Below are 10509 nucleotides of genomic sequence, written 5' to 3'. Positions count from 1 at the left end.
ATAATAAAATTAAAAAAAAAAATCCATGAAACTATACTAAAATATTTTAACATGGATTATAGTTACCAGTACAATTATGAAAATCTGCTATCATCAATTGTAACAAATGTTCCACACAGATGTTAATAATAGGGTAGTATATGGGAATTGTGTATTTTATGCATGATTGTTCTGAAAATCCAAGACTTCTCTAATAAAGAAAAAAAATCCAAAGTACCCCATGGGCAGATGTATATGATTAAAATCCTTTCCAAAAAGATGAAAAAGAAAATAGAAGGAAATAAAAAATGTATGTCACACCATAATTTTACTAAATAGTGAATATCTCATTTGAGATATGTATAGATGAAGTTATTCTTTTTTACGTATATGTATTCTCAAGAAGCATTTGGAGAATTGGGAGCATTTTCTCATGTTTTAAATACCTCTTGCCTCAGTGGCTACATTCTTTGTTCATATTTTTAGCACCTGTTTTGTCAAGAATGCATTTCATCCTTCTTCCACAGTTCTTGTTTAAATGAAAACTCTTGCCATAAAAACAAAACATCGCAGAAACAAAAACAAGAAAAAAAACAAACAAAAGAACCCCAGAAGACTGCTAAAGTGATGTAATGTCTATAACTAACTTGAGGAAATACATTAAAACTTGTGACATTATAAGTCTTTTATTTCATTTGCATTTTAGAATTTCAGAATCCAGGCCTGAATGAATAAATATCTGGTTGATTTTCTTGTATAAGTGTTCTGTTTGCTAGGGATTTGGAAAAACTAATACAAATTTTTGTATCTTTGTTTTTTCCCCCATTCACTTCAATTAAGGATGCCCAGCTAACCTACCTGAACTTGGGTTGGCAATATTTCCTTAAATCAAAATGGTCAGTGTGTAGATATTCAGTTTACTGTCAATGTATTTAATTAGTGAAACTGTATTAAGGTTTAAACCTTGTATGAGAGATTTACCAATAAAGCTAAAGAGAAGTCATTGTCAGAACATAAGAGGTGGTGAGATTAGGGAAAATGCCCAGTTAGGTCTAACCCGTTCTTTACTGAATATGAGTGTACTGTTCCTTTGTCTACAGCCTTGAATACAAACTGTCAGCCCAGGATCAATGAGATCAACACTAAATATGAATAACTACTAAAAAAAAAAAAATTTGGGAAAAATAAGGAATATAAAGTACAAGTGCAACCTCCAGAAAGACAACAGTGCCTGTAACAACTATCCTATTTTGGGGACTGTGTTTCGTTAGTACCAGTGAGAGTAAAGGAGGAAGCTGAGATGCCCTTGAAGGAAGGAGAAGATGGAACTTGATCATGCTGGGATCTGGTATGAAATTTTTAGGGTCAGGCAAAAAATAATACCATTATGCAAAAGGTCAGAGATGCAGCCTTATGTACATATAGGACAATATGCACATATTAACAAGGAGATTCCATGTCAATGTTAAATATAAGGATGGCCATACAAAGAATCCAACTCCTCCTGATCTCTGGAGTAGTGGTACACTAAAAGGTCGGGGTCCCTCCTTTCAAAAAAGCCATGTAAAAGATCTTACTTCTCAGACCAATACTTCAGTTTTCACGTAAAATATGTGTGATAAGACATCTGGGGGAGGTTAAAATAAAATTAAACTTTGTGTCAGAAGTCAGGATTTTCTTCATTTATGAGATAGAGAAATTATAAATGAAAAGATGTTAGCTATTCTAATATACCTTGTTTCTGACAGGAAAATGATGCCCTTGGTTATCCTTATTTCAAATTGAACCACTTGGAAAATATATTATTATTGAAAAAAATAAATTATCCCCATGACCATTAAGATTTTCCTAAAATGGGATTTGGTCTTTAACAGAAAATTGCATTACATTTCATCCTTACTAAGCACTTTATTTCTATTCTTGATATGTGTTTGAATTGCTACTTGAGGGGAAGCCATATTTTAAGATTTTTGGAAAAAATCTTACCATTCTGTCAAGTGGCTAATTCTACTCTTTGTGAAGATTTGAAAAGAAGCTTTACACACATTTGGGGTAAGCACTTTGTCAACTGAAGGTTTGAGAAGCAAAAGGGTTTGTTTAGCTAGCCTGTTTGTTGCTTCTGTTACTTCTCCATCTTCACCCTCCCTCCCCCTTCTCCTCCCCAACCCCCATGATATCAGCACTCCCTGTATTCCTCTTGGGGCCATTCAGTGATATCTTGAATTCTCATTCATCTTAGGAAATTTTGGTTTTCTTTTGGCTGTGAAAATGGGCTGTGAAGAATTAGATGTGTATATGACATTTTGACAGGGCCTTTTTGACCCATGCAACTGCTTTGACAAAAGCATTTTGATGCCAGGAGATTTTTGACATGTCATGCTGATGTGCTATTTTTGACACAGGGTTGTTTTTGACGTGGCCTAAAAAAGAAACTATTAAGCTTTCAGCTGTTATTATCAGCCTCACATATCACCCAGCTGACCTCACCCTACAGTGAGAATGAGGGATGAGGTGGACTGCAGAGAGAGAGCAGATGGAGCTGGGATGAAGCTCAGGCATAAGAGGAGAGAGCCTGAGGGCAAGGACCAATCCAGCGCAAACCTCATATGTCTAATAAGATTCGATTCTTATCCTCCTTGCATGTATCGCAAAATCCATCCATTGTTAAAATTAGGACATACTCATTCTCTCAGGACTCACCTATATCTGTGCTTGCCTTGTTTCAAAGCCTATGATTTTTTTCATAAACTTTAAGGTCCATGGAGAAGTGGTATTTGAAACACAATGGGATCACTTACCATCATCTCTGGATGGCCAGCTTTTTATTACATCCTACCAACTAGCTCTCAGTGTACTAATTACATTTAACATTATGCAGTTTCTTTAAACTGATAATTTGGGGAGACAGAAGGGCTAACTACTTAGAAACTAACTTATATCCCTAATATATAACAATTTTTTTATGAAAATAGCCTCTAATCCTAGAAATTCACCTATAAAGTATAGAGTACAAGCACTTGGTAATTGAGGTCTTGGCCAGAGATGTCTGTAGTGCACATTTCTGGGTAACAGAAAACATGGTTTATTGCTTTCACAAGGCCATTTCTTTGCTACTGTATTAAAATGATGGTATCAACACAGTTATATAAAAATGTATTATTACAAAATAATCAAGTAAAAATGACTGCTCTTAAAAAGTTGGGCATTAGAAGAGATAATTACTGTTGCATTTTTTCATTCTTTTCTTTCACCTATTTGCTATGTAAACTTTATCAAATCTTGTGTCTATATATGCATTGACATATGAGGACTGGCTGGCTGATCCTTACACTGAGATAACAGTAGCAGCATCATGGTGCAGAAGAGGGATTTCAAATGCTCTGTGGTCAGCTCTGCAGGTCTGCATAGCAAGGGTCAGCCACATTACCTGATGAGATTCTAGAGGACAAATGCCTCTGAGCTGGAGGGTAAGGGCCATCTTTCTTGATAATCGCCAAACCCCACAGCTTATATTGGCTATGAGAAAGGAGAAATAGAAAGTAGTTGAAACTATTTTGTCAAAAGGGATATAAGCTATATAAAATTTAATGAATCCTTATTCCCCTGAGATGAGCTTGAGGCATTGCCTACTCCCAGGATGCTGGTGTACACCATATGCTGTCAATAAAGTACACGCAGGATATGAGAGCCAGAATGATCTCTTCCTCCCCTGGCTCCTTCCTTACACCAAGGAGGCTATAAATACTAAAGGAAGAGTATGGATTTGGGAGAAGGCCATGGTGAGAAATCATTGCTGAAAAGAGCCTTTTATTTTTTAAGAAAGAGTTGCTGAATAAATTGGTGACTTTACATGATAAACCTTAGCCATTACTTGATTGCAAGTAGTGGAACCTGAACTTCTCATTTTTAACTTGGGAATATGTATCTCATAACTCTATGATTTTCCTTTTCCTTATTATTTTATTTGATTTTACTCTTTCCTTTCAGACATATGTTTAATTAGTAATAGAAGTAGAAAGCCATTTTTTAACAACTTTGCATTCTGGTACATCTTACTCTGCTAAGATTGTCCCTGGACACAAGTGCAAACACACACACACACACACACACACAATTCACAATCCCACAGACCCACTATGCCTCACTATGTGGACTTGGCTCATACTTTGAAACACAAACTATAAAGCAAGATGGCTGACAGGTTTGGAAGTAACTACTTCCAAACTACCTTTGTTTGGAAGTAGTTACCTTAGTTGCATGCCTCATCTTAGCAGAATTTTGAAGAGCATCTACTGAGCAGCCCTTGATTTCACTCTCTACTTTGTTACCCAGACACCCCTGAAGACGCACCTCTGTTTTCACTGATGACTGACACTGGACTTTCGAAGGATTTTTTATAAATTTAAATTTTGTCTTGGATGTAGTGGGTTATATATTGCTTTTTTATAAATAAATGAAGAAAAAGCCCTAAATCCCAGAGAAGGAGAATCTTTAATACATGAGATACCCTGCATTGCCTGAAACTGCTTTAGACATCAAAATGGTCTTTGGCTGCAAAGTAAATATAATACAGAAAAGAGAGATAAAGCTAATTTACGCTCTGCATGTCTTAATACAAATTTCTAGATACAAGAAACATAGCTGTTTTATTGCATCACCCATGTGATTTTTTAGTCTAGAAACCTGACTCTGAAGGTCTTAGCATATGGATTTATGCAAGACTAGAGCACCTATATACAAATGTCTGTTTTGTTTTCTCCACAGACATAAGAAGGTGAACCTGGAAGGGGGGATGAGTGGGCAATACAGGGTGGAGGAGACCCCTAGCTAAAGTCATCCCTTGTGGTGGGCACATACTAACTGAGGGCAAGGACAGTAGAAACTCCTTTGGGCAGACTGAGAGTCCTATAGGACACAGGGCATGTTGTAGTCAGGGGAGAAATGGCACTTCCTACCATCAGTTGAGGAAATAGCACAGCTGAAAGGCTATCTTGCTGAAAGCTGTACTAGAGACTGCATAGCACTTTCCTTTTTTTAATGAAATTAACTGAAGGTGGTTGTGGTTCTTAAAATTTTGAGAACTGGAATTCCACCCTCTACTTCATCTCAACAAATCAGAGACACGTATTTAAGACATTACACAAAATGCACATCATTACTACTCAATTATTTATAATTGTAGGGCTACTAATTCCACAAATTTGTTTTTAAAATATGGGGGCCATCTAAAGGGAATTTTATTATGTGCTTTATTGGCCAAGGAATACCACCTGAAAAGAGATATTTGAGGCATTTTCCCTGGTAACATACTTTTCTTGTTATGGATAGTTCCTTATATTTGTAGACCATTTTACAGTTGCCAAGTGCTGTCCTATATGCTTTTTAATTTTCACAACCATCCTGTGAGGGAAGCAAACTGCAGCAGCTCTGGAAACAACTTGGTCCCACAGAGCCTTTGACATACTGTGCTTGAAATAGAGATGATGAAATACTCCTTCTTTCCTCCTCACCACTGAATAGAAACCCTTGCAGCTTGAAAGAATAATGCCTGATTTCTTTTTAGATGTCGCTAATGTGCATCCCCAGAAGACTGGGAGAACTGGGAAATGTGGATAAGCCTCCCTTGCCACTGTTATCTTACCTCCATGGGAATGTACCTGGAGGCAGAGACGGGAGATATTGGGATGTATCTGGGAATCCATTAGCTCCCAAATCAGAGCAGTTTATGGAAAACAAGTCTTAGGAGCAGTGCTCTTGGGCTCAAAAGCCCAACAAACTTTGTTTTTAGTATTGTTCTCCCTCTCTTCCCTTTCTCCCTAAACTGCTCCCAGCTCAAGTACCCAGAAAAGATGCTATTGTTCCACTCTCTTCCTAATGACAAGAGAATTGAGCTGTCCTTGAATGTGTGACTCAACATTTTTATGTGCTATAATTTGAGCACTCACTATAAAAGCCACTCAAAATACCTTCAGATGCCACAGGTGTCTCATCTCTCAAATGCAGTTTGAAAAGTCTTTCAGATTGGTTTCTAAAATACTCGATCTCATAGATGAGGTTTACAAGGCATAACTCTTCTGTGCTTTAAGCCTTGTGTATTAGTAAATTTTAAATGCTTAAAGAAAATGAGTATATATTTTCATACTCACTACTTGTGTCAGTCAGGGTTCTCCAAAGAAACAAAACCAATATGCTGTGTTAAAAGATTTATTTCAAGGAATTGGCTCATGCAATCGTGGGGGCCGGCAAGTCTGAAATCTGTAGGGCAAGCTAGAAGGCTGGAAACTCAGGATCTGCAGTCTTTAGGCAGAATTTCTTCTCTGGGAAACCATGGTTTTGCTCATAAGGCCTTTCAACTCATTAGATGAGGTCCACCCACCTTATTGAGGCTAATATCCTTTCATTACTGATTATAGATGTTAGCCACATCTACAAAATACCTTCACAGCAATACCTAGATTATTGTTTGATTAATTTACCAGGTACTGTAACCTAGCTAGGCTGACATATAAAATTAACCATCACACTAGTTTTACCAGCTTTTATAAACAAATTAAAATATAACGTTTTAGTTACTCCTCCAGGAAAGTAGGTAGAAAGCCAGAAACTGCGTGGACTGGACACCACAGAGCAATCTGACTTTGGGCATACTTCATACAACACTCATGAAAACATGGAACTGCTGAGATCAGCGAAATCTGTAAGTTTTTGCGGCCAGGGGACCCGCGCCCCTTCCTGTCAGGCTCAGTCCCGTGGGAGGAGGGGCTGTCAGCTCTGGGAAGGAGAAGGGAGAACTGCAGTGGCAGCCCTTATCGGAATCTCATTCTACTGATCCAAACTCCAACCATAGATAGACTGAGACCAGACACCAGAGAATCTGAGAGCAGCCAGCCCAGCAGAGAGGAGACAGGCACAGAGAAAAAAAAACAACACGAAAAACTACAAAATAAAAGCGGAGGATTTTTGGAGCTCTGGTGAACATAGAAAGGGGAAGGGCAGAGCCCAGGCCCAAGCTCAGGCCCTGAGGCGCATATGCAAATCCCAAAGAAAAGCTGATCTCTCTGCCCTGTGGACCTTTCCTTAATGGCCCTGGTTGCTTTGTCTCTTAGCATTTCAATAACCCATTAGATCTCTGAGGAGGGCCCTTTTTTTTTTTTTTTTTTTTTTTTTTTAATCCTTTTTTCTTTTTCTAAAACAATTACTCTAAGAAGCCCAATACAGAAAGCTTCAAAGACTTGCAATTTGGGCAGGTCAAGTCAAGAGCAGAACTAGGAGAGCTCTGAGACAAAAGGCAATAACCCAGTGGCTGAGAAAATTCACTAAACACCACAACTTCCCAAGAAAAGGGGGGTGTCCACTCACAGCCACCATCCTGGTGGACAGGAAACACTCCTGCCCATAGCCAGCCCCATAGTCCAGAACTGCCCCAGACAACCCAGTGTGACGGAAGTGCTTCAAATAACAGGCACACACCACAAAACTGGGCGTGGACATTAGCCTTCCCTGCAACCTCAGCTGATTGTCCCAGAGTTGGGAAGGTAGAGCAGTGTGAATTAACAAAGCCCCATTCAGCCATCATTTCAGCAGACTGGGAGCCTCCCTACACAGCCCAGCAGCCCAGAACTGCCCTGGGGGGACGGCACTCACCTGTGACATAGCACAGTCATCCCTCAACAGAGGACCAGGGGTGCACGGCCTGGAAGAGGGGCCCACTTGCAAGTCTCAGGAGCCATACACCAATACCAAGGACTTGTGGGTCAGTGGCAGAGACAAACTGTGGCAGGACTGAACTGAAGGATTAGACTATTGCAGCAGCTTTAAAACTCTAGGATCACCAGGGAGATTTGATTGTTAGGGCCACCCCCCCCTCCCTGACTGCCCAGAAACACGCCCAATATACAGGGCAGGCAACACCAACTACACACGCAAGCTTGGTACACCAATTGGACCCCACAAGACTCACTCCCCCACTCACCAAAAAGGCTAAGCAGGGGAGAACTGGCTTGTGGAGAACAGGTGGCTCGTGGACGCCACCTGCTGGTTAGTTAGAGAAAGTGTACTCCACGAAGCTGTACATCTGATAAATTAGACATAAGGACTTCAATTGGTCTACAAATCCTAAAAGAACCCTATCAAGTTCAGCAAATGCCACGAGGCCAAAAACAACAGAAAATTATAAAGCATATGAAAAAACCAGACGATATGGATAACCCAAGCCCAAGCACCCAAATCAAAAGACCATAAGAGACACAGCACCTAGAGCAGCTACTCAAAGAACTAAAGATGAACAATGAGACCATAGTACGGGAGACAAAGGAAATCAAGAAGACCCTAGAAGAGCATAAAGAAGACATTGCAAGACTAAATAAAAAAATGGATGATCTTATGGAAATTAAAGAAACTGTTGACCAAATTAAAAAGATTCTGGACACTCATAGTACAAGACTAGAGGAAGTTGAACAACGAATCAGTGACCTCGAAGATGACAGAATGGAAAATGAAAGCATAAAAGAAAGAATGGGGAAAAAAATTGAAAAAATCGAAATGGACCTCAGGGATATGATAGATAATATGAAACGTCCAAATATAAGACTCATTGGTGTCCCAGAAGGGGAAGAAAAGGGTAAAGGTCTAGGAAGAGTATTCAAAGAAGTTGTTGGGGAAAACTTCCCAAATCTTCTAAACAACATAAATACACAAATCATAAATGCTCAGCGAACCCCAAATAGAATAAATCCAAATAAACCCACTCCGAGACATATACTGATCACACTGTCAAACACAGAAGAGAAGGAGCAAGTTCTGAAAGCAGCAAGAGAATAGCAATTCACCACATACAAAGGAAACAGCATAAGACTAAGTAGTGACTACTCAGCAGCCACCATGGAGGCGAGAAGGCAGTGGCACGATATATTTAAAATTCTGAGTGAGAAAAATTTCCAGCCAAGAATACTTTATCCAGCAAAGCTCTCCTTCAAATTTGAGGGAGAGCTTAAATTTTTCACAGACAAAGAAATGCTGAGAGAATTTGCTAACAAGAGACCTGCCCTACTGGAGATACTCAAGGGAGCCCTACAGACAGAGAAACAAAGACAGGACAGAGAGACTTGGAGAAAGGTTCAGTACTAAGAGATTCGGTATGGGTACAATAAAGGATATTAATAGACAGAGGGGAAAAATATGACAAACATAAACCAAAGGATAAGATGGCTGATTCAAGAAATGCCTTCACGGTTATAACGTTGAATGTAAATGGATTAAACTCCCCAATTAAAAGATATAGATTCGCAGAATGGATCAAAAAAAATGAACCATCAATATGTTGCATACAAGAGACTCATCTTAGACACAGGGACACAAAGAAACTGAAAGTGAAAGGATGGAAAAAAATATTTCATGCAAGCTACAGCCAAAAGAAAGCAGGTGTAGCAATATTAATCTCAGATAAAATAGACTTCAAATGCAGGGATGTTTTGAGAGACAAAGAAGGCCACTACATACTAATAAAAGGGGCAATTCAGCAAGAAGAAATAACAATCATAAATGTCTATGCACCCAATCAAGGTGCCACAAAATACATGAGAGAAACACTGGCAAAACTAAAGGAAGCAATTATGTTTCCAGAATAATTGTGGGAGACTTCAACACATCACTCTCTCCTATAGATAGATCAACCAGACAGAAGACCAATAGGAAATTGAAAACCTAAACAATCTGATAAATGAATTAGATTTAACAGACATATACAGGACATTACATCCCAAATCACCAGGATACACATACTTTTCTAGTGCTCATGGAACTTTCTCCAGAATAGATCATATGCTGGGACATAAAACAAGCCTCAATAAATTTAAAAAGATTGAAATTATTCAAAGCACATTCTCTGACCACAATGGAATACAATTAGAAGTCAATAACCATCAGAGACTTAGAAAATTCACAAATACCTGGAGGTTAAACAACACACTCCTAAACAATCAGTGGGTGAAAGAAGAAATAGCAAGAGAAATTGCTAAATATATAGAGACGAATGAAAATGAGAACACAACATACCAAAACCTATGGGATGCAGCAAAAGCAGTGCTAAGGGGGAAATTTATAGCACTAAACGCATATATTAAAAAGGAAGAAAGAGCCACAATCAAAGAACTAATGGATCAACTGAAGAAGCTACAAAATGAACAGCAAACCAATCCTAAACCAAGTAGAAGAAAAGAAATAACAAGGATTAAAGCAGAAATAAATGACATAGAGAACAAAAAAACAATAGAGAGGATAAATATCACCAAAAGTTGGTTCTTTGAGAAGATCAACAAGATTGACAAGCCCCTAGCTAGACTGACAAAATCAAAAAGAGAGAAGACCCATATAAACAAAATAATGAATGAAAAAGGTGACATAACTGCAGATCCTGTAGAAATTAAAAAAATTATAAGAGGATACTATGAACAACTGTATGGCAACAAACTGGATAATGTAGAGGAAGTGGACAATTTCCTGGAAACATATGAACAACCTAGACTGACCAGA

The sequence above is a fragment of the Choloepus didactylus genome, chromosome 1 (assembly GCF_015220235.1).
Source record: "Choloepus didactylus isolate mChoDid1 chromosome 1, mChoDid1.pri, whole genome shotgun sequence".
In the NCBI taxonomy this organism is placed as follows: domain Eukaryota; kingdom Metazoa; phylum Chordata; class Mammalia; order Pilosa; family Megalonychidae; genus Choloepus; species Choloepus didactylus.
This window is presented reverse-complemented; position numbering follows the sequence as displayed.